Genomic DNA, 23,285 nt, shown 5'->3' with positions numbered 1-23,285 from the left:
GAAAAGCAGCATTGTACTTTTGCATTTTTCTCCCAAACGAAAGACACTAGAATGAAAATTTTAAAGCCTCCTATTAGTGCTTCATCTACACGTTATAGCCCTGAATTTTCCAATGCCTAGCTCTTTGCAAAAGAGAGATATCGGCAAGGAAAAGCTGTATTGTACCTTTGCATTTTTCTCCCAAACGAAAGAAACTAGAATGAAAATTTTAAAGCCTCCTGTTAGTGCTTCATCTACACGTTATAGCCCTGAATTTTCCAATGCCTATCTCTTTGCAAAAGAGAGATATCGGCAAGGAAAAGCTGTATTGTACCTTTGCATGTTTCTCCCAAACGAAGGACACTAGAATGAAAATTTTAAAGCCTCCTATTAGTGCTTCATCTACACGTTATAGCCCTGAATTTTCCAATGCCTATCTCTTTGCAAAAGAGAGATATCGGCAAGGAAAAGCTGTATTGTACCTTTGCATTTTTCTCCCAAACGAAGGACACTAGAATGAAAATTTTAAAGCCTCCTGTTAGTGCTTCATCTACACGTTATAGCCCTGAATTTTCAAATACCTATCTCTTTGCAAAAGAGAGATATCGGCAAGGAAAAGCTGTATTGTACCTTTGCATTTTTCTCCCAAACGAAAGACACTAGAATGAAAATTTTAAAGCCTCCTGTTAGTGCTTCATCTACACGTTATAGCCCTGAATTTTCCAATGCCTATCTCTTTGCAAAAGAGAGATATCGGCAAGGAAAAACTGTATTGTACCTTTGCATTTTTCTCCCAAACGAAAGACACTAGAATGAAAATTTTAAAGCCTCCTGTTAGTGCTTCATCTACACGTTATAGCCCTGAATTTTCCAATGCCTAGCTCTTTGCAAAAGAGAGATATTGGCAAGGAAAAGCTGTATTGTACCTTTGCATTTTTCTCCCAAACGAAAGACACTAGAATGAAAATTTTAAAGTCTACTGTTAGTGCTTCATCTACACGTTATAGCCCTGAATTTTCCAATGCCTAGCTCTTTGCAAAAGAGAGATATCGGCAAGGAAAAGCTGTATTGTACCTTTGCATTTTTCTCCCAAACGAAAGACACTAGAATGAAAATTTTAAAGCCTCCTGTTAGTGCTTCATCTACACGTTATAGCCCTGAATTTTCCAATGCCTATCTCTTTGCAAAAGAGAGATATCGGCAAGGAAAAGCTGTATTGTACCTTTGCATTTTTCTCCCAAACGAAGGACACTAGAATGAAAATTTTAAAGCCTCCTATTAGTGCTTCATCTACACGTTATAGCCCTGAATTTTCCAATGCCTATCTCTTTGCAAAAGAGAGATATCGGCAAGGAAAAGCTGTATTGTACCTTTGCATTTTTCTCCCAAACGAAGGACACTAGAATGAAAATTTTAAAGCCTCCTTTTAGTGCTTCATCTACACGTTATAGCCCTGAATTTTCCAATGCCTATCTCTTAGCAAAAGAGAGATATCGGCAAGGAAAAGCTGTATTGTACCTTTGCATTTTTCTCCCAAACGAAAGACACTAGAATGAAAATTTTAAAGCCTCCTGTTAGTGCTTCATATACACTTTATAGCCCTGAATTTTCTCATGCCTATCTCTTTGCAAAAGAGAGATATCGGCAAGGAAAAGCTGCATTGTACTTTTACATTTTTCTCCCAAACGAAAGACACTAGAATGAAAATTTTAAAGCCTCCTGTTAGTGCTTCATCTACACGTTATAGCCCTGAATTTTCCAATGCCTAGCTCTTTGCAAAAGAGAGATATCGGCAAGGAAAAGCTGTATTGTACCTTTGCATTTTTCTCCCAAACGAAAGACACTAGAATGAAAATTTTAAAGCCTCCTGTTAGTGCTTCATCTACACGTTATAGCCCTGAATTTTCCAATGCCTATCTCTTTGCAAAAGAGAGATATCGGCAAGGAAAAGCGGCATTGTACTTTTACATTTTTCTCCCAAACGAAAGAAACTAGAATGAAAATTTTAAAGCCTCCTTTTAGTGCTTCATCTACACGTAATAGCCCTGAATTTTCCAATGCCTATCTCTTTGCAAAAGAGAGATATCGGCAAGGAAATGCTGTATTGTACCTTTGCATTTTTCTCCCAAACGAAAGACACTAGAATGAAAATTTTAAAGCCTCCTGTTAGTGCTTCATCTACACGTTATAGCCCTGAATTTTCCAATGCCTAGCTCTTTGCAAAAGAGAGATATTGGCAAGGAAAAGCTGTAATGTACCTTTGCATTTTTCTCCCAAACGAAGGACACTAGAATGAAAATTTTAAAGCCTCCTGTTAGTGCTTCATCTACACGTTATAGCCCTGAATTTTCCAATGCCTATCTCTTTGCAAAAGAGAGATATCGGCAAGGAAAAGCAGCATTGTACTTTTGCATTTTTCTCCCAAACGAAAGACACTAGAATGAAAATTTTAAAGCCTCCTATTAGTGCTTCATCTACACGTTATAGCCCTGAATTTTCCAATGCCTAGCTCTTTGCAAAAGAGAGATATCGGCAAGGAAAAGCTGTATTGTACCTTTGCATTTTTCTCCCAAACGAAAGACACTAGAATGAAAATTTTAATGCCTCCTGTTAGTGCTTCATCTACACGTTATAGCCCTGAATTTTCCAATGCCTATCTCTTTGCAAAAGAGAGATATCGGCAAGGAAAAGCTGTATTGTACCTTTGCATGTTTCTCCCAAACGAAGGACACTAGAATGAAAATTTTAAAGCCTCCTATTAGTGCTTCATCTACACGTTATAGCCCTGAATTTTCCAATGCCTATCTCTTTGCAAAAGAGAGATATCGGCAAGGAAAAGCTGTATTGAACCTTTGCATTTTTCTCCCAAACGAAGGACACTAGAATGAAAATTTTAAAGCCTCCTGTTAGTGCTTCATCTACACGTTATAGCCCTGAATTTTCAAATGCCTATCTCTTTGCAAAAGAGAGATATCGGCAAGGAAAAGCTGTATTGTACCTTTGCATTTTTCTCCCAAACGAAAGACACTAGAATGAAAATTTTAAAGCCTCCTGTTAGTGCTTCATCTACACGTTATAGCACTGAATTTTCCAATGCCTATCTCTTTGCAAAAGAGAGATATCGGCAAGGAAAAACTGTATTGTACCTTTGCATTTTTCTCCCAAACGAAAGACACTAGAATGAAAATTTTAAAGCCTCCTGTTAGTGCTTCATCTACACGTTATAGCCCTGAATTTTCCAATGCCTAGCTCTTTGCAAAAGAGAGATATTGGCAAGGAAAAGCTGTATTGTACCTTTGCATTTTTCTCCCAAACGAAAGACACTAGAATGAAAATTTTAAAGTCTACTGTTAGTGCTTCATCTACACGTTATAGCCCTGAATTTTCCAATGCCTAGCTCTTTGCAAAAGAGAGATATCGGCAAAGAAAAGCTGTATTGTACCTTTGCATTTTTCTCCCAAACGAAAGACACTAGAATGAAAATTTTAAAGCCTCCTGTTAGTGCTTCATCTACACGTTATAGCCCTGAATTTTCCAATGCCTATCTCTTTGCAAAAGAGAGATATCGGCAAGGAAAAGCTGTATTGTACCTTTGCATTTTTCTCCCAAACGAAGGACACTAGAATGAAAATTTTAAAGCCTCCTGTTAGTGCTTCATCTACACGTTATAGCCCTGAATTTTCCAATGCCTAGCTCTTTGCAAAAGAGAGATATTGGCAAGGAAAAGCTGTAATGTACCTTTGCATTTTTCTCCCAAACGAAAGACACTAGAATGAAAATTTTAAAGCCTCCTGTTAGTGCTTCATCTACACGTTATAGCCCTGAATTTTCCAATGCCTATCTCTTTGCAAAAGAGAGATATCGGCAAGGAAAAGCAGCATTGTACTTTTGCATTTTTCTCCCAAACGAAAGACACTAGAATGAAAATTTTAAAGCCTCCTATTAGTGCTTCATCTACACGTTATAGCCCTGAATTTTCCAATGCCTAGCTCTTTGCAAAAGAGAGATATCGGCAAGGAAAAGCTGTATTGTACCTTTGCATTTTTCTCCCAAACGAAAGACACTAGAATGAAAATTTTAAAGCCTCCTGTTAGTGCTTCATCTACACGTTATAGCCCTGAATTTTCCAATGCCTATCTCTTTGCAAAAGAGAGATATCGGCAAGGAAAAGCTGTATTGTACCTTTGCATGTTTCTCCCAAACGAAGGACACTAGAATGAAAATTTTAAAGCCTCCTATTAGTGCTTCATCTACACGTTATAGCCCTGAATTTTCCAATGCCTATCTCTTTGCAAAAGAGAGATATCGGCAAGGAAAAGCTGTATTGTACCTTTGCATTTTTCTCCCAAACGAAGGACACTAGAATGAAAATTTTAAAGCCTCCTGTTAGTGCTTCATCTACACGTTATAGCCCTGAATTTTCAAATACCTATCTCTTTGCAAAAGAGAGATATCGGCAAGGAAAAGCTGTATTGTACCTTTGCATTTTTCTCCCAAACGAAAGACACTAGAATGAAAATTTTAAAGCCTCCTGTTAGTGCTTCATCTACACGTTATAGCCCTGAATTTTCCAATGCCTATCTCTTTGCAAAAGAGAGATATCGGCAAGGAAAAACTGTATTGTACCTTTGCATTTTTCTCCCAAACGAAAGACACTAGAATGAAAATTTTAAAGCCTCCTGTTAGTGCTTCATCTACACGTTATAGCCCTGAATTTTCCAATGCCTAGCTCTTTGCAAAAGAGAGATATTGGCAAGGAAAAGCTGTATTGTACCTTTGCATTTTTCTCCCAAACGAAAGACACTAGAATGAAAATTTTAAAGTCTACTGTTAGTGCTTCATCTACACGTTATAGCCCTGAATTTTCCAATGCCTAGCTCTTTGCAAAAGAGAGATATCGGCAAGGAAAAGCTGTATTGTACCTTTGCATTTTTCTCCCAAACGAAAGACACTAGAATGAAAATTTTAAAGCCTCCTGTTAGTGCTTCATCTACACGTTATAGCCCTGAATTTTCCAATGCCTATCTCTTTGCAAAAGAGAGATATCGGCAAGGAAAAGCTGTATTGTACCTTTGCATTTTTCTCCCAAACGAAGGACACTAGAATGAAAATTTTAAAGCCTCCTATTAGTGCTTCATCTACACGTTATAGCCCTGAATTTTCCAATGCCTATCTCTTTGCAAAAGAGAGATATCGGCAAGGAAAAGCTGTATTGTACCTTTGCATTTTTCTCCCAAACGAAGGACACTAGAATGAAAATTTTAAAGCCTCCTTTTAGTGCTTCATCTACACGTTATAGCCCTGAATTTTCCAATGCCTATCTCTTAGCAAAAGAGAGATATCGGCAAGGAAAAGCTGTATTGTACCTTTGCATTTTTCTCCCAAACGAAAGACACTAGAATGAAAATTTTAAAGCCTCCTGTTAGTGCTTCATATACACGTTATAGCCCTGAATTTTCCAATGCCTATCTCTTTGCAAAAGAGAGATATCGGCAAGGAAAAGCTGCATTGTACTTTTACATTTTTCTCCCAAACGAAAGACACTAGAATGAAAATTTTAAAGCCTCCTGTTAGTGCTTCATCTACACGTTATAGCCCTGAATTTTCCAATGCCTATCTCTTTGCAAAAGAGAGATATCGGCAAGGAAAAGCTGCATTGTACTTTTACATTTTTCTCCCAAACGAAAGACACTAGAATGAAAATTTTAAAGCCTCCTTTTAGTGCTTCATCTACACGTTATAGCCCTGAATTTTCCAATGCCTAGCTCTTTGCAAAAGAGAGATATTTGCAAGGAAAAGCTGTATTGTACCTTTGCATTTTTCTCCCAAACGAAGGACACTAGAATGAAAATTTTAAAGCCTCCTGTTAGTGCTTCATCTACACGTTATAGCCCTGAATTTTCCAATGCCTATCTCTTTGCAAAAGAGAGATATCGGCAAGGAAAAACTGTATTGTACCTTTGCATTTTTCTCCCGAACGAAAGACACTAGAATGAAAATTTTAAAGCCTCCTGTTAGTGCTTCATCTACACGTTATAGCCCTGAATTTTCCAATGCCTAGCTCTTTGCAAAAGAGAGATATTGGCAAGGAAAAGCTGTATTGTACCTTTGCATTTTTCTCCCAAACGAAAGACACTAGAATGAAAATTTTAAAGTCTACTGTTAGTGCTTCATCTACACGTTATAGCCCTGAATTTTCCAATGCCTATCTCTTTGCAAAAGAGAGATATCGGCAAGGAAAAGCTGTATTGTACCTTTGCATTTTTCTCCCAAACGAAAGACACTAGAATGAAAATTTTAAAGCCTCCTGTTAGTGCTTCATATACACGTTATAGCCCTGAATTTTCCAATGCCTATCTCTTTGCAAAAGAGAGATATCGGCAAGGAAAAGCTGTATTGTACCTTTGCATTTTTCTCCCAAACGAAAGACACTAGAATGAAAATTTTAAAGCCTCCTGTTAGTGCTTCATCTACACGTTATAGCCCTGAATTTTCCAATGCCTAGCTCTTTGCAAAAGAGAGATATCGGCAAGGAAAAGCTGTATTGTACCTTTGCATTTTTCTCCCAAACGAAAGACACTAGAATGAAAATTTTAAAGCCTCCTGTTAGTGCTTCATCTACACGTTATAGCCCTGAATTTTCCAATGCCTATCTCTTTGCAAAAGAGAGATATCGGCAAGGAAAAGCTGTATTGTACCTTTGCATTTTTCTCCCAAACGAAGGACACTAGAATGAAAATTTTAAAACCTCCTATTAGTGCTTCATCTACACGTTATAGCCCTGAATTTTCCAATGCCTATCTCTTTGCAAAAGAGAGATATCGGCAAGGAAAAGCTGTATTGTACCTTTGCATTTTTCTCCCAAACGAAGTACACTAGAATGAAAATGTTAAAGCCTCCTGTTAGTGCTTCATCTACACGTTATAGCCCTGAATTTTCCAATGCCTATCTCTTTGCAAAAGAGAGATATCGGCAAGGAAAAGCTGTATTGTACCTTTGCATTTTTCTCCCAAACGAAAGACACTAGAATGAAAATTTTAAAGCCTCCTGTTAGTGCTTCATCTACACGTTATAGCCCTGCATTTTCCAATGCCTATCTCTTTGCAAAAGAGAGATATCGGCAAGGAAAAGCTGCATTGTACTTTTGCATTTTTCTCCCAAACGAAAGACACTAGAATGAAAATTTTAAAGCCTCCTGTTAGTGCTTCATCTATACGTTATAGCCCTGAATTTTCCAATGCCTATCTCTTTTCAAAAGAGAGATATCGGCAAGGAAAAGCTGTATTGTACCTTTGCATTTTTCTCCCAAACGAAGGACACTAGAATGAAAAATTTAAAGCCTCCTGTTAGTGCTTCATCTACACGTTATAGCCCTGAATTTTCCAATGCCTATCTCTTTGCAAAAGAGAGATATCGGCAAGGAAAAGCTGTATTGTACCTTTGCATTTTTCTCCCAAACGAAAGACACTAGAATGAAAATTTTAAAGCCTACTGTTAGTGCTTCATCTACACGTTATAGCCCTGAATTTTCCAATGCCTAGCTCTTTGCAAAAGAGAGATATCGGCAAGGAAATGCTGTATTGTACCTTTGCATTTTTCTCCCAAACGAAAGACACTAGAATGAAAATGTTAAAGCCTACTGTTAGTGCTTCATCTACACGTTATAGCCCTGAATTTTCCAATGCCTAGCTCTTTGCAAAAGAGAGATATCGGCAAGAAAAAGCTGTATTGTACCTTTGCATTTTTCTCCCAAACGAAAGACACTAGAATGAAAATTTTAAAGCCTCCTGTTAGTGCTTCATCTACACGTTATAGCCCTTAATTTTCCAATGCCTATCTCTTTGCAAAAGAGAGATATCAGCAAGGAAAAGCTGTATTGTACCTTTGCATTTTTCTCCCAAACGAAGGACACTAGAATGAAAATTTTAAAGCCTCCTATTAGTGCTTCATCTACACGTTATAGCCCTGAATTTTCCAATGCCTATCTCTTTGCAAAAGAGAGATATCGGCAAGGAAAAACTGTATTGTACCTTTGCATTTTTCTCCCAAACGAAAGACACTAAAATGAAAATTTTAAAGCCTCCTGTTAGTGCTTCATCTACACGTTATAGCCCTGAATTTTCCAATGCCTATCTCTTTGCAAAAGAGAGATATCGGCAAGGAAAAGCTGTATTGTACCTTTGCATTTTTCTCCCAAACGAAAGATACTAGAATGAAAATTTTAAATCCTACTGTTAGTGCTTCATCTGCACGTTATAGCCCTGAATTTTCCAATGCCTAGCTCTTTGCAAAAGAGAGATATCGGCAAGGAAAAGCTGTATTGTACCTTTGCATTTTTCTCCCAAACGAAAGACACTAGAATGAAAATTTTAAAGCCTACTGTTAGTGCTTCATCTACACGTTATAGCCCTGAATTTTCCAATGCCTAGCTCTTTGCAAAAGAGAGATATCGGCAAGGAAAAGCTGTATTGTACCTTTGCATTTTTCTCCCAAACGAAAGACACTAGAATGAAAATTTTAAAGCCTACTGTTAGTGCTTCATCTACACGTTATAGCCCTGAATTTTCCAATGCCTATCTCTTTTCAAAAGAGAGATATCGGCAAGGAAAAGATGTATTGTACCTTTGCATTTTTCTCCCAAACGAAGGATACTAGAATGAAAATGTTAAAGCCTCCTATTAGTGCTTCATCTACACGTTATAGCCCTGAATTTTCCAATGCCTATCTCTTTGCAAAAGAGAGATATCGGCAAGGAAAAGTGTATTGTACTTTTGCATTTTTCTCCCAAACGAAAGACACTAGAATGATAATTTTAAAGCCTCCTGTTAGTGCTTCATCTACACGTTATAGCCCTGCATTTTCCAATGCCTATCTCTTTGCAAAAGAGAGATATCGGCAAGGAAAAGCTGCATTGTACTTTTGCATTTTTCTCCCAAACGAAAGACACTAGAATGAAAATTTTAAAGCCTCCTGTTAGTGCTTCATCTACACGTTATAGCCCTGAATTTTCCAATGCCTATCTCTTTGCAAAAGAGAGATATCGGCAAGGAAAAGCTGTATTGTGCCTTTGCATTTTTCTCCCAAACGAAAGACACTAGAATGAAAATGTTAAAGCCTACTGTTAGTGCTTCATCTACACGTTATAGCCCTGAATTTTCCAATGCCTAGCTCTTTGCAAAAGAGAGATATCGGCAAGGAAAAGCTGTATTGTACCTTTGCATTTTTCTCCCAAACGAAAGACACTAGAATGAAAATTTTAAAGCCTCCTGTTAGTGCTTCATCTACACGTTATAGCCCTGAATTTTCCAATGCCTATCTCTTTGCAAAAGAGAGATATCGGCAAGGAAAAGCTGTATTGTACCTTTGCATTTTTCTCCCAAACGAAGGACACTAGAATGAAAATGTTAAAGCCTCCTATTAGTGCTTCATCTACACGTTATAGCCCTGAATTTTCCAATGCCTATCTCTTTGCAAAAGAGAGATATCGGCAAGGAAAAACTGTATTGTACCTTTGCATTTTTCTCCCAAACGAAAGACACTAGAATGAAAATTTTAAAGCCTCCTGTTAGTGCTTCATCTACACGTTATAGCCCTGAATTTTCCAATGCCTATCTCTTTGCAAAAGAGAGATATCGGCAAGGAAAAGCTGTATTGTACCTTTGCATTTTTCTCCCAAACGAAAGACACTAGAATGAAAATTTTAAATCCTACTGTTAGTGCTTCATCTACACGTTATAGCCCTGAATTTTCCAATGCCTAGCTCTTTGCAAAAGAGAGATATCGACAAGGAAAAGCTGTATTGTACCTTTGCATTTTTCTCCCAAACGAAAGACACTAGAATGAAAATTTTAAAGCCTCCTGTTAGTGCTTCATCTACACGTTATAGCCCTGAATTTTCCAATGCCTATCTCTTTGCAAAAGAGAGATATCGGCAAGGAAAAGCTGTATTGTACCTTTGCATTTTTCTCCCAAACGAAGGACACTAGAATGAAAATTTTAAAGCCTCCTGTTAGTGCTTCATCTACACGTAATAGCCCTGCATTTTCCAATGCCTATCTCTTTGCAAAAGAGAGATATCGGCAAGGAAAAGTTGCATTGTACTTTTGCATTTTTCTCCCAAACGAAAGACACTAGAATGAAAATTGTAAAGCCTCCTGTTAGTGCTTCATCTACACGTTATAGCCCTGCATTTTCCAATGCCTATCTCTTTGCAAAAGAGAGATATCGGCAAGGAAAAGCTGTATTGTACCTTTGCATTTTTCTCCCAAACGAAAGACACTAGAATGAAAATTGTAAAGCCTCCTGTTAGTGCTTCATCTACACGTTATAGCCCTGCATTTTCCAATGCCTATCTCTTTGCAAAAGAGAGATATCGGCAAGGAAAAGCTGTATTGTACCTTTGCATTTTTCTCCCAAACGAAAGACACTAGAATGAAAATGTTAAAGCCTACTGTTAGTGCTTCATCTACACGTTATAGCCCTGAATTTTCCAATGCCTATCTCTTTGCAAAAGAGAGATATCGGCAAGGAAAAGCTGTATTGTACCTTTGCATTTTTCTCCCAAACGAAAGACACTAGAATGAAAATTTTAAAGCCTCCTGTTAGTGCTTCATCTACACGTTATAGCCCTGAATTTTCCAATGCCTAGCTCTTTGCAAAAGAGAGATATCGGCAAGGAAAAGCTGTATTGTACCTTTGCATTTTTCTCCCAAACGAAAGACACTAGAATGAAAATTTTAAAGCCTCCTGTTAGTGCTTCATCTACACGTTATAGCCCTGAATTTTCCAATGCCTATCTCTTTGCAAAAGAGAGATATCGGCACGGAAAAGCTGTATTGTACCTTTGCATTTTTCTCCCAAACGAAGGACACTAGAATGAAAATTTTAAAGCCTCCTATTAGTGCTTCATCTACACGTTATAGCCCTGAATTTTCCAATGCCTATCTCTTTGCAAAAGAGAGATATCGGCAAGGAAAAGCTGTATTGTACCTTTGCATTTTTCTCCCAAACGAAGTACACTAGAATGAAAATTTTAAAGCCTCCTGTTAGTGCTTCATCTACACGTTATAGCCCTGAATTTTCCAATGCCTATCTCTTTGCAAAAGAGAGATATCGGCAAGGAAATGCTGTATTGTACCTTTGCATTTTTCTCCCAAACGAAAGACACTAGAATGAAAAGTTTAAAGCCTCCTGTTAGTGCTTCATCTACACGTTATAGCCCTGCATTTTCCAATGCCTATCTCTTTGCAAAAGAGAGATATCGGCAAGGAAAAGCTGCATTGTACTTTTGCATTTTTCTCCCAAACGAAAGACACTAGAATGAAAATTTTAAAGCCTCCTGTTAGTGCTTCATCTACACGTTATAGCCCTGAATTTTCCAATGCCTAGCTCTTTGCAAAAGAGAGATATTGGCAAGGAAAAGCTGTATTGTACCTTTGCATTTTTCTCCCAAACGAAAGACACTAGAATGAAAATTTTAAAGCCTCCTGTTAGTGCTTCATCTACACGATATAGCCCTGAATTTTCCAATGCCTATCTCTTTGCAAAAGAGAGATATCGGCAAGGAAAAGCTGTATTGTACCTTTGCATTTTTCTCCCAAACGAAGGACACTAGAATGAAAATTTTAAAGCCTCCTGTTAGTGCTTCATCTACACGTTATAGCCCTGAATTTTCCAATGCCTATTTCTTTGCAAAAGAGAGATATCGGCAAGGAAAAGCTGTATTGTACCTTTGCATTTTTCTCCCAAACGAAAGACACTAGAATGAAAATTTTAAAGCCTACTGTTAGTGCTTCATCTACACGTTATAGCCCTGAATTTTCCAATGCCTAGCTCTTTGCAAAAGAGAGATATCGGCAAGGAAAAGCTGTATTGTACCTTTGCATTTTTCTCCCAAACGAAAGACACTAGAATGAAAATTTTAAAGCCTCCTGTTAGTGCTTCATCTACACGTTATAGCCCTGAATTTTCCAATGCCTATCTCTTTGCAAAAGAGAGATATCGGCAAGGAAAAGCTGTATTGTACCTTTGCTTTTTTCTCCCAAACGAAAGACACTAGAATGAAAATTTTAAAGCCTCCTATTAGTGCTTCATCTACACGTTATAGCCCTGAATTTTCCAATGCCTATCTCTTTGCAAAAGAGAGATATCGGCAAGGAAAAGCTGCATTGTACTTTTGCATTTTTCTCCCAAACGAAAGACACTAGAATGAAAATTTTAAAGCCTCCTGTTAGTGCTTCATCTACACGTTATAGCCCTGAATTTTCCAATGCCTAGCTCTTTGCAAAAGAGAGATATTGGCAAGGAAAAGCTGTATTGTACCTTTGCATTTTTCTCCCAAACGAAAGACACTAGAATGAAAATTTAAAAGCCTCCTGTTAGTGCTTCATGTACGCGGTATAGCCCTGAATTTTCCAATGCCTAGCTCTTTGCAAAAGAGAGATATCGGCAAGGAAAAGCTGTATTGTACCTTTGCATTTTTCTCCCAAACGAAAGACACTAGAATGAAAATTTTAAAGCCTCCTGTTAGTGCTTCATCTACACGTTATAGCCCTGAATTTTCCAATGCCTATCTCTTTGCAAAAGAGAGATATCGGCAAGGAAATGCTGTATTGTACCTTTGCATTTTTCTCCCAAACGAAAGACACTAGAATGAAAATTTTAAAGCCTCCTGTTAGTGCTTCATCTACACGTTATAGCCCTGCATTTTCCAATGCCTATCTCTTTGCAAAAGAGAGATATCGGCAAGGAAAAGCTGCATTGTACTTTTGCATTTTTCTCCCAAACGAAAGACACTAGAATGAAAATTTTAAAGCCTCCTGTTAGTGCTTCATCTACACGTTATTGCCCTGAATTTTCCAATGCCTAGCTCTTTGCAAAAGAGAGATATTGGCAAGGAAAAGCTGTATTGTACCTTTGCATTTTTCTCCCAAACGAAAGACACTAGAATGAAAATTTTAAAGCCTCCTGTTAGTGCTTCATCTACACGTTATAGCCCTGAATTTTCCAATGCCTATCTCTTTGCAAAAGAGAGATATCGGCAAGGAAAAACTGTATTGTACCTTTGCATTTTTCTCCCAAACGAAAGACACTAGAATGAAAATTTTAAAGCCTCCTGTTAGTGCTTCATCTACACGTTATAGCCCTGAATTTTCCAATGCCTATCTCTTTGCAAAAGAGAGATATCGGCAAGGAAAAACTGTATTGTACCTTTGCATTTTTCTCCCAAACGAAAGACACTAGAATGAAAATTTTAAAGCCTCCTGTTAGTGCTTCATCTACACGTTATAGCCCTGAATTTTCCAATGCCTATCTCTTTGCAAAAGAGAGATATCGGCAAGGAAAAGCTGTATTGTACCTTTGCATTTTTCTCCCAAACGAAGTACACTAGAATGAAAATGTTAAAGCCTCCTGTTAGTGCTTCATCTACACGTTATAGCCCTGAATTTTCCAATGCCTATCTCTTTGCAAAAGAGAGATATCGGCAAGGAAAAGCTGTATTGTACCTTTGCATTTTTCTCCCAAACGAAAGACACTAGAATGAAAATTTTAAAGCCTCCTGTTAGTGCTTCATCTACACGTTATAGCCCTGAATTTTCCAATGCCTATCTCTTTGCAAAAGAGAGATATCGGCAAGGAAATGCTGTATTGTACCTTTGCATTTTTCTCCCAAACGAAAGACACTAGAATGAAAATTTTAAAGCCTCCTGTTAGTGCTTCATCTACACGTTATAGCCCTGCATTTTCCAATGCCTATCTCTTTGCAAAAGAGAGATATCGGCAAGGAAAAGCTGCATTGTACTTTTGCATTTTTCTCCCAAAAGAAAGACACTAGAATGAAAATTTTAAAGCCTCCTGTTAGTGCTACATCTACACGTTATAGCCCTGAATTTTCCAATGCCTAGCTCTTTGCAAAAGAGAGATATTGGCAAGGAAAAGCTGTATTGTACCTTTGCATTTCTCTCCCAAACGAAATACACTAGAATGAAAATTTTAAAGCCTACTGTTAGTGCTTCATCTACACGTTATAGCCCTGAATTTTCCAATGCCTAGCTCTTTGCAAAAGAGAGATATCGGCAAGGAAAAGCTGTATTGTACCTTTGCATTTTTCTCCCAAACGAAAGACACTAGAATGAAAATTTTAAAGCCTCCTGTTAGTGCTTCATCTACACGTTATAGCCCTGAATTTTCCAATGCCTATCTCTTTGCAAAAGAGAGATATCGGCAAGGAAAAGCTGTATTGTACCTTTGCTTTTTTCTCCCAAACGAAAGACACTAGAATGAAAATTTTAAAGCCTCCTATTAGTGCTTCATCTACACGTTATAGCCCTGAATTTTCCAATGCCTATCTCTTTGCAAAAGAGAGATATCGGCAAGGAAAAGCTGCATTGTACTTTTGCATTTTTCTCCCAAACGAAAGACACTAGAATGAAAATTTTAAAGCCTCCTGTTAGTGCTTCATCTACACGTTATAGCCCTGAATTTTCCAATGCCTAGCTCTTTGCAAAAGAGAGATATTGGCAAGGAAAAGCTGTATTGTACCTTTGCATTTTTCTCCCAAACGAAAGACACTAGAATGAAAATTTAAAAGCCTCCTGTTAGTGCTTCATCTACACGGTATAGCCCTGAATTTTCCAATGCCTAGCTCTTTGCAAAAGAGAGATATCGGCAAGGAAAAGCTGTATTGTACCTTTGCATTTTTCTCCCAAACGAAAGACACTAGAATGCAAACTACAGGTAGTGCTGCAGGGCCCACACCCTTTTACTTGCCTTACAGAGCAGCTCTGGAGCTGTTACAGTGCCCAGCTGCTGCAAGAAATCAGCTTGAATGCTTCAGGGGATGGGGCATGGCCAACATGAGCCCCACACCAAAGGAGGGGGGAGGTGTTTAATGCGAACTAGGGGTCATCCAAGCACTGCAAAAGGCCGCCATGCCCTGCATGCCCCTTTTCTCTTTTCATATGCAGATGAGGGTTCCAGTCAACTTTGGCCCACTGCTTGGATAACATCACCGTATGCAAATCCGTCTGCTGCAGACCTTCCCCCAGGAGTGCTTGTACTAGTTGTTGCATATGGTTTGATATTTGATGGTGCTTCAGTATTAGGCAGCCTTCCGCCCTCCCATGTTCATCTGAAAAGATGTGGTCTCCCTGCAGTTGTTGTCCCCAGATGAGAGTTCACTTGTGCTGCCTCAGTTGAATCTCCTTTACTTGACAGAGATGTGCCTGAGCAGCTGCCCTCACCAGCCCTATCCCAAATCATACTTATTTTGCATAGGAGATACCATGGTCATGAAGATTGTTCTCCAAGGGTGAGGTTCATTCATTGCATTCTGGGTATGCTGACCCCTGTGATTTTCCCAAATGTGGGAAACTCGACTGCATTATTTGTGGTAGTGGGGGACTGTGTTTGTGCTTTCCTCTGGTCAGCTCTGGTAAAAGTCAGATTTCTTTGTCTCAGATCTTCCTCTAGCCTTGTTCTTCTTTCGAGAGTTCCCTTGTGCTGCCTCAGTTGGATCTCTTTCACTTGACAGGGGGGTGCCCGAACAGCGACCCTCCCCAGCTCTAGCCCAACTCCTACTTACCTGCCAGGTGAGATACTATGATCATGAAGGTGCTTCTCCCAGGGCAAGGCTCACCCATTGCACTCTGGGTGTGCTGCCCCTGCGATTTCCCCAAATGTGGGAAACTTGACTGCATAATTTGTGTTTCCCCTGGTCGGCTCTCGTAAAATTCAGATCTCTTTGTCTCAGGTCTCTCTCCAGCCTAGTTTGCTGTCTGTTTCCACTTCTCTTTTCTTCAACCGCTCCCTTCTATACCCTTGTGCACTATCCTGACTTCTCCTCCCGTCTGCTTACTTTGTGCCTTCCAATGCACAATGCAAACTACAGGTAGTGCTGCAGGGCCCACACCCTTTTACTTGCCTTACAGAGCAGCTCTGGAGCTGTTACAGTGCCCAGCTGCTGCAAGAAATCAGCTTGAATGCTTCAGGGGATGGGGCATGGCCAACATGAGCCCCACACCAAAGGAGGGTGGAGGTGTTTAATGCGAACTAGGGGTCATCCAAGCACCGCAAAAGGCCGCCATGCCCTGCACGCCCCTTTTCTCTTTTCATATGCAGATGAGGGTTGAAGCCAACTTTGACCCACTGCTTGGATGACATCACCGTATGCAAATCCGTCTTCTGCAGAACTTCCCCCAGGAATGCTTGCACTAGTTGTTGCATTTGGTTTGTTGTTTGGGGGTGCTTCAGTATTAGGCAGCCTTCTGCCCTCCCATGTTCATCTGAAAATATGTGTTCTCCCTGCAGTTGTTGTCCCCAGATGAGAGTTCCCTTGTGCTGCCTCAGTTGAATCTCCTTTACTTGACAGAGATGTGCATGAGCAGCGGCCCTCCCCAGCCCTATTCCAAATCATACTTATTTTGCATAGGATATACCATGGTCATGAAGATTGTTCTCCCAGGGTGAGGTTCATTCATTGCATTTTGGGTATGCTGACCCCTGTGATTTCCCCAAATGTGGGAAACTTGACTGCATTATTTGTGGTAGTGGGGGACTGTGTTTGTGCTTTCCTCTGGTCAGCTCTGGTAAAAGTCAGATTTCTTTGTCTCAGATTTTCCTCTAGCCTTGTTCTTCTTTCGAGAGTTCCATTGTGCTGCCTCAGTTGGATCTCCTTCACTTGACAGGGGGGTACCCGAGCAGCGACCCTCCCCAGCTCTAGCCCAACTCCTACTTACCTGCCAGGTGAGATACTATGATCATGAAGGTGCTTCTCCCAGGGCAAGGCTCACCCATTGCACTCTGGGTGTGCTGCCCCTGCGATTTCCCCAAATGTGGGAAACTTGACTGCATAATTTGTGTTTCCCCTGGTCGGCTCTCGTATAATTCAGATCTATTTGTCTCAGGTCTCTCTCCAGCCTAGTTTGCTGTCTGTTTCCACTTCTCTTTTCTTCAGCCGCTCCCTTCTATACCCTTGTGCACTATCCTGACTTCTCCTCCCGTCTGCTTACTTTGTGCCTTCCAATGCACAATGCAAACTACAGGTAGTGCTGCAGGGCCCACACCCTTTTACTTGCCTTACAGAGCAGCTCTGGAGCTGTTACAGTGCCCAGCTGCTGCAAGAAATCAGCTTGAATGCTTCAGGGGATGGGGCATGGCCAACATGAGCCCCACACCAAAGGAGGGGGGAGGTGTTTAATGCGAACTAGGGGTCATCCAAGCACTGCAAAAGGCCGCCATGCCCTGCATGCCCCTTTTCTCTTTTCATATGCAGATGAGGGTTCCAGTCAACTTTGGCCCACTGCTTGGATAACATCACCGTATGCAAATCCGTCTGCTGCAGACCTTCCCCCAGGAGTGCTTGTACTAGTTGTTGCATATGGTTTGATATTTGATGGTGCTTCAGTATTAGGCAGCCTTCCGCCCTCCCATGTTCATCTGAAAAGATGTGGTCTCCCTGCAGTTGTTGTCCCCAGATGAGAGTTCACTTGTGCTGCCTCAGTTGAATCTCCTTTACTTGACAGAGATGTGCCTGAGCAGCTGCCCTCACCAGCCCTATCCCAAATCATACTTATTTTGCATAGGAGATACCATGGTCATGAAGATTGTTCTCCCAGGGTGAGGTTCATTCATTGCATTCTGGGTATGCTGACCCCTGTGATTTTCCCAAATGTGGGAAACTCGACTGCATTATTTGTGGTAGTGGGGGACTGTGTTTGTGCTTTCCTCTGGTCAGCTCTGGTAAAAGTCAGATTTCTTTGTCTCAGATCTTCCTCTAGCCTTGTTCTTCTTTCGAGAGTTCCCTGGTGCTGCCTCAGTTGGATCTCCTTCACTTCACAGGGGGGAACCCGAGCAGCGACCCTCCCCAGCTCTAGCCCAACTCCTACTTACCTGCCAGGTGAGATACTATGATCATGAAGGTGCTTCTCCCAGGGCAAGGCTCAACCATTGCACTCTGGGTGTGCTGCTCCTGCGATTTCCCCAAATGTGGGAAACTTGACTGCATAATTTGTGTTTCCCCTCGTCGGCTCTCGTATAATTCAGATCTCTTTGTCTCAGGTCTCTCTCCAGCCTAGTTTGCTGTCTGTTTCCACTTCTCTTTTCTTCAGCCGCTCCCTTCTATACCCTTGTGCACTATCCTGACTTCTCCTCCCGTCTGCTTACTTTGTGCCTTCCAATGCACAATGCAAACTACAGGTAGTGCTGCAGGGCCCACACCCTTTTACTTGCCTTACAGAGCAGCTCTGGAGCTGTTACAGTGCCCAGCTGCTGCAAGAAATCAGCTTGAATGCTTCAGGGGCTGGGGCATAGCCAACATGAGCCCCACACCAAAGGAGGGTGGAGGTGTTTAATGCAAACTAGGGGTCAGCCAAGCGCCGCAAAAGGCCACCATGCCCTGCACGCCCCTTTTCTCTTTTCATATGCAGACGAGGGTTGAAGCCAACTTTGACCCACTGCTTGGATGACATCACCATATGCAAATCCATCTGCGGCAGGCCTTCCCCCAGGAATGCTTGCACTAGTTGTTGCATTTGGTTTGTTGTTTGGGGGTGCTTCAGTATTAGGCAGCCTTCTGCCCTCCCATGTTCATCTTCAGGGGATGGGGCATGGCCAACATGAGCCCCACACCAAAGGAGGGTGGAGGTGTTTAATGCGAACTAGGGGTCATCCAAGCACCGCAAAAGGCCGCCATGCCCTGCACGCCCCTTTTCTCTTTTCATATGCAGATGAGGGTTGAAGCCAACTTTGACCCACTGCTTGGATGACATCACCGTATGCAAATCCGTCTTCTGCAGAACTTCACTTGACAGGGGGGTGCCCGAGCAGCGACCCTCCCCATCTCTAGCCCAACTCCTACTTACCTGCCAGGTGAGATACTATGATCAGGAAGGTGCTTCTCCCAGGGCAAGGCTCACCCATTGCACTCTGGGTGTGCTGCTCCTACGATTTCCCCAAATGTGGGACACTTGACTGCATAATTTGTGTTTCCTCTAGTCGGCTACTCGTATAATTCAGATCTCTTTGTCTCAGGTCTCTCTCCAGCCTAGTTTGCTGTCTGTTTCCACTTCTCTTTTCTTGAGCCGCTGCCTTCTATGCCCTTGTGCACTCTCCTGACTTCTCCTGTCTGCTTACTTTGTGCCTTCCAACGCACAATGCAAACTACAGGTAGTGCTGCAGGGCCCACACCCTTTTACTTGCCTTTCAGAGCAGCTCTGGAGCTGTTACAGTGCCCAGCTGCTGCAAGAAATCAGCTTGAATGCTTCAGGGGCTGGGGCATAGCCAACATGAGCCCCACACCGACGGAGGGTGGAGGTGTTTAATGCGAACTAAGGGTCATCCAAGCGCCGCAAAAGGCCGCCATGCCCTGCATACCCCTTTTCTCTTTTCATATGCAGATGAGGGTTCCAGCCAACTTTGGCCCACTGCTTGGATGACATCACCGTATGCAAATCCGTCTTCTGCAGACCTTCCCCCAGGAATGCTTGTACTAGTTGTTGCATTTGGTTTGTTGTTTGGGGTGCTTCAGTATTAGGCAGCCTTCAGCTCTCCCATGTTCATCTGAAAATATGTGTTCTCCCTGCAGTTGTTGTCCCCAGATGAGAGTTCCCTTGTGCTGCCTCAGTTGAATCTCCTTTACTTGAAAGAGATGTGCCTGAGCAGCGGCCCTCCCCAGCCCTATCCCAAATCATACTTATTTTGCATAGGAGATACCATGGTCATGAAGATTGTTCTCCCAGGGTGAGGTTCATTCATTGCATTCTGGGTATGCTGACCCCTGTGATTTCCCCAAATGTGGGAAACTCGACTGCATTATTTGTGGTAGTGGGGGACTGTGTTTGTGCTTTCCTCTGGTCAGCTCTGGTAAAAGTCAGATTTCTTTGTCTCAGATCTTCCTCTAGCCTTGTTCTTTTTTTGAGAGTTTCCTTGTGCTGCCTCAGTTGGATCTCCTTCACTTGACAGGGGGGTGCCCGAGCAGCGACCCTCCCCAGCTCAAGCCCAACTCCTACTTACCTGCCAAGTGAGATACTATGATCAGGAAGGTGCTTCTACCAGGGCAAGGCTCACCCATTGCACTCTGGGTGTGCTGCTCCTACGATTTCCCCAAATGTGGGACACTTGACTGCATAATTTGTGTTTCCTCTGGTCGGCTACTCGTATAATTCAGATCTCTTTGTCTCAGGTCTCTCTCCAGCCTAGTTTGCTGTCTGTTTCCACTTCTCTTTTCTTGAGCCCCTGCCTTCTATGCCCTTGTGCACTCTCCTGACTTCTCCTGTCTGCTTACTTTGTGCCTTCCAACGCACAATGCAAACTACAGGTAGTGCTGCAGGGCCAACACCCTTTTACTTGCCTTACAGAGCAGCTCTGGAGCTGTTACAGTGCCCAGCTGCTGCAAGAAATCAGCTTGAATGCTTCAGGGGCTGGGGCATAGCCAACATGAGCAGCAAGATGCAGCACTGGACTATTAGTAATGTACTGTTGTATGCTGAGCACCACAATGCAGCACAAGACAATGAGCAGTGATACTGAGCACTGATGAGGATACTACTGAGAACTGACACTGAGCAGGAGAGACACACTACTAGTATTACTGAGCAGCAATAAGTAACCACTGATACTGGGCACTGATATTGAGATTTCCACTGAGAGAACATAGCCACGTCCTCTCCGCTCTCTCTTCAATGCACGAGTAAAAATGGCGGCAACGCGCAGCTCTTTATATGGAATCCGAATCTCGCGAGAATCCGACAGCGGGATGATGACATTTTCCCTTGTTCAGGTTTTCCGAGTCAGGCGGGAACAACCGAGCCTGCCACGGACCAGTGTAAACCACGTGGAGTTCGTCGGGAATTCGGTTCTCGGAGAACCGAACCCGCTCCTCTATATATACTATATTACTATGTTACTGTAGTATACAGAACACCACAATGCAATGAGCAGTGATAGTGAGCACTGATGAGGATACTAGAACTGACACTGAGCAGCAAGATGCAGCACTGGACTATTAGTAATGTACTGTAGTATGCTGAGCACCACAATGCAGCACAAGACAATGAGCAGTGATACTGAGCACTGATGAGGATACTACTGAGAACATACACTGAGCAGGAGAGACACACTACTAGTATTACTGAGCAGCAATAAGTAACCACTGATACTGAGCACTGATATTGAGATTTCCACTGAGAGAACATAGCCACGTCCTCTCCGCTCTCTCTTCAATGCACGAGTAAAAATGGCAGCAACGCGCAGCTCTTTATATGGAATCCGAATCTCGCAAGAATCCGACAGCGGGATGATGACATTTTCCCTTGTTCAGGTTTTCCGAGTCAGGCGGGAACAACCGAGCCTGCCTCGGACCAGTGTAAACCACGTGGAGTTCGTGGGGAATTCGGTTCTCGGAGAACCGAACCCGCTCCTCTCTACCTTATACCCATCAATTTTTTTATTTTCAATCTAAGCCCCTGCAGTTTTCTGTAAGCATCTGCTTCGCTATGATGATCAACAAGTCACAAGGGCAAACACTCAGGGCTTGAGGCGTAGATCTTAGGACCAGCTGCTACAAGCATGGCAGAGGTGTCACTATCACTGGTGACACCCAGAAAGGTGGCGAGGGAGATTGTAATGCAGTGCGCGCAGATAAACAGCGCAATGGTAAAAAGGAGGCATGGTTTCATAGGTAGGGGCGTGGCCTGGTGGCCTGAATCTACATTTTGTTGCTCCGGGTGTCCCGGGGGTTGGGGGCTGCACCCGGGGACTAGTGTGTGAGCTGTGCTGGCTCCTGCACAGTGACAGGGCATGGCCACCCAGCATGACGCCTCCCTTCTTGACCATGCTGTAATTGCAGTCGCACTGCAGTTCAGCGTGATCATAAAAAATGGTGTAGGCTCCTGCTGGTGCAGGCTGTAGAGAAAAGCTGCTGTGACCACGCCCCCTGTGTCTCCTCCGTTGCAGACCCCATTTTGAAGCCTTGCCCCCGGACTAAGAGAAAAGTATGCCCTTGCGCACTATCCTGACTTCTCCTCCCGTCTGCTTAATTTGTGCCTTCCAACGCACAATGCGAACAACAGGTGGTGCTGCAGGGCCCACACCCTTTTACTTGCCTTACAGAACAGCTCTGGAGCTGTTACAGTGCCCAGCTGCTGCAAGAAATCAGCTTGAATGCTTCAGGGGATGGGGCATGGCCAACATGAGCCCCACACCAAAGGAGGGTGGAGGTGTTTAATGCGAACTAGGGGTCATCCAAGCACCGCAAAAGGCCGCCATGCCCTGCATGCCCCTTTTCTCTTTTCATATGCAGATGAGGGTTCCAGTCAACTTTGGCCCACTGCTTGGATAACATCACCGTATGCAAATCCGTCTGCTGCAGACCTTCCCCAAGGAGTGCTTGTACTAGTTGTTGCATATGGTTTGATATTTGATGGTGCTTCAGTATTAGGCAGCCTTCCGCCCTCCCATGTTCATCTGAAAAGATGTGGTCTCCCTGCAGTTGTTGTCCCCAGATGAGAGTTCCCTTGTGCTGCCTCAGTTGAATCTCCTTTACTTGACAGAGATGTGCCTGAGCAGCGGCCCTCACCAGCCCTATCCCAAATCATACTTATTTTGCATAGGAGATACCATGGTCATGAAGATTGTTCTCCCAGGGTGAGGTTCATTCATTGCATTCTGGGTATGCTGACCCCTGTGATTTTCCCAAATGTGGGAAACTCGACTGCATTATTTGTGGTAGTGGGGGACTGTGTTTGTGCTTTCCTCTGGTCAGCTCTGGTAAAAGTCAGATTTCTTTGTCTCAGATCTTCCTCTAGCCTTGTTCTTCTTTCGAGAGTTCCCTTGTGCTGCCTCAGTTGGATCTCTTTCACTTGACAGGGGGGTGCCCGAACAGCGACCCTCCCCAGCTCTAGCCCAACTCCTACTTACCTGCCAGGTGAGATACTATGATCATGAAGGTGCTTCTCCCAGGGCAAGGCTCACCCATTGCACTCTGGGTGTGCTGCCCCTGCGATTTCCCCAAATGTGGGAAACTTGACTGCATAATTTGTGTTTCCCCTGGTCGGCTCTCGTATAATTCAGATCTCTTTGTCTCAGGTCTCTCTCCAGCCTAGTTTGCTGTCTGTTTCCACTTCTCTTTTCTTCAACCGCTCCCTTCTATACCCTTGTGCACTATCCTGACTTCTCCTCCCGTCTGCTTACTTTGTGCCTTCCAATGCACAATGCAAACTACAGGTAGTGCTGCAGGGCCCACACCCTTTTACTTGCCTTACAGAGCAGCTCTGGAGCTGTTACAGTGCCCAGCTGCTGCAAGAAATCAG

At 42.4% G+C, this 23,285-nt stretch overlaps 9 non-coding genes and 2 pseudogenes across 9 annotated transcripts; all 11 read left to right on the top strand.

Annotated features, from left to right (window-relative positions):
• Positions 1-15,238: 15,238 nt before the first annotated feature.
• On the top strand, positions 15,239-15,402 carry LOC135005597 (U1 spliceosomal RNA). Its single transcript, XR_010206131.1, has one exon. It is a non-coding gene; the product is annotated as a U1 spliceosomal RNA (small nuclear RNA).
• Positions 15,403-15,554: 152 nt separating this feature from the next.
• On the top strand, positions 15,555-15,696 carry LOC135005830 (U1 spliceosomal RNA; annotated as a pseudogene).
• A 695-nt stretch (positions 15,697-16,391) lies between these two features.
• On the top strand, positions 16,392-16,555 carry LOC135005648 (U1 spliceosomal RNA). The gene has a single exon (XR_010206178.1). It is a non-coding gene; the product is annotated as a U1 spliceosomal RNA (small nuclear RNA).
• Positions 16,556-16,707: 152 nt separating this feature from the next.
• Positions 16,708-16,870, top strand: LOC135005793 (U1 spliceosomal RNA). The gene has a single exon (XR_010206317.1). It is a non-coding gene; the product is annotated as a U1 spliceosomal RNA (small nuclear RNA).
• A 674-nt stretch (positions 16,871-17,544) lies between these two features.
• On the top strand, positions 17,545-17,708 carry LOC135005984 (U1 spliceosomal RNA). Its single transcript, XR_010206458.1, has one exon. It is a non-coding gene; the product is annotated as a U1 spliceosomal RNA (small nuclear RNA).
• Positions 17,709-17,860: 152 nt separating this feature from the next.
• Positions 17,861-17,996, top strand: LOC135005921 (U1 spliceosomal RNA; annotated as a pseudogene).
• Positions 17,997-18,831: 835 nt separating this feature from the next.
• LOC135005903 (U1 spliceosomal RNA) lies at positions 18,832-18,995 on the top strand. The gene has a single exon (XR_010206419.1). It is a non-coding gene; the product is annotated as a U1 spliceosomal RNA (small nuclear RNA).
• A 670-nt stretch (positions 18,996-19,665) lies between these two features.
• LOC135005812 (U1 spliceosomal RNA) lies at positions 19,666-19,829 on the top strand. The gene has a single exon (XR_010206336.1). It is a non-coding gene; the product is annotated as a U1 spliceosomal RNA (small nuclear RNA).
• Positions 19,830-19,981: 152 nt separating this feature from the next.
• Positions 19,982-20,145, top strand: LOC135005981 (U1 spliceosomal RNA). The gene has a single exon (XR_010206455.1). It is a non-coding gene; the product is annotated as a U1 spliceosomal RNA (small nuclear RNA).
• A 2,424-nt stretch (positions 20,146-22,569) lies between these two features.
• On the top strand, positions 22,570-22,733 carry LOC135005973 (U1 spliceosomal RNA). Its single transcript, XR_010206447.1, has one exon. It is a non-coding gene; the product is annotated as a U1 spliceosomal RNA (small nuclear RNA).
• Positions 22,734-22,885: 152 nt separating this feature from the next.
• Positions 22,886-23,048, top strand: LOC135005770 (U1 spliceosomal RNA). The gene has a single exon (XR_010206295.1). It is a non-coding gene; the product is annotated as a U1 spliceosomal RNA (small nuclear RNA).
• Positions 23,049-23,285: the final 237 nt, after the last annotated feature.

The sequence above is a fragment of the Pseudophryne corroboree genome, unplaced genomic scaffold, assembly GCF_028390025.1.
Source record: "Pseudophryne corroboree isolate aPseCor3 unplaced genomic scaffold, aPseCor3.hap2 scaffold_207, whole genome shotgun sequence".
NCBI classification, from domain to species: Eukaryota; Metazoa; Chordata; class Amphibia; order Anura; family Myobatrachidae; genus Pseudophryne; species Pseudophryne corroboree.
The sequence above is the reverse complement of the archived record's forward strand: the minus strand, read 5'-3'. Positions and strand labels throughout refer to the sequence as shown.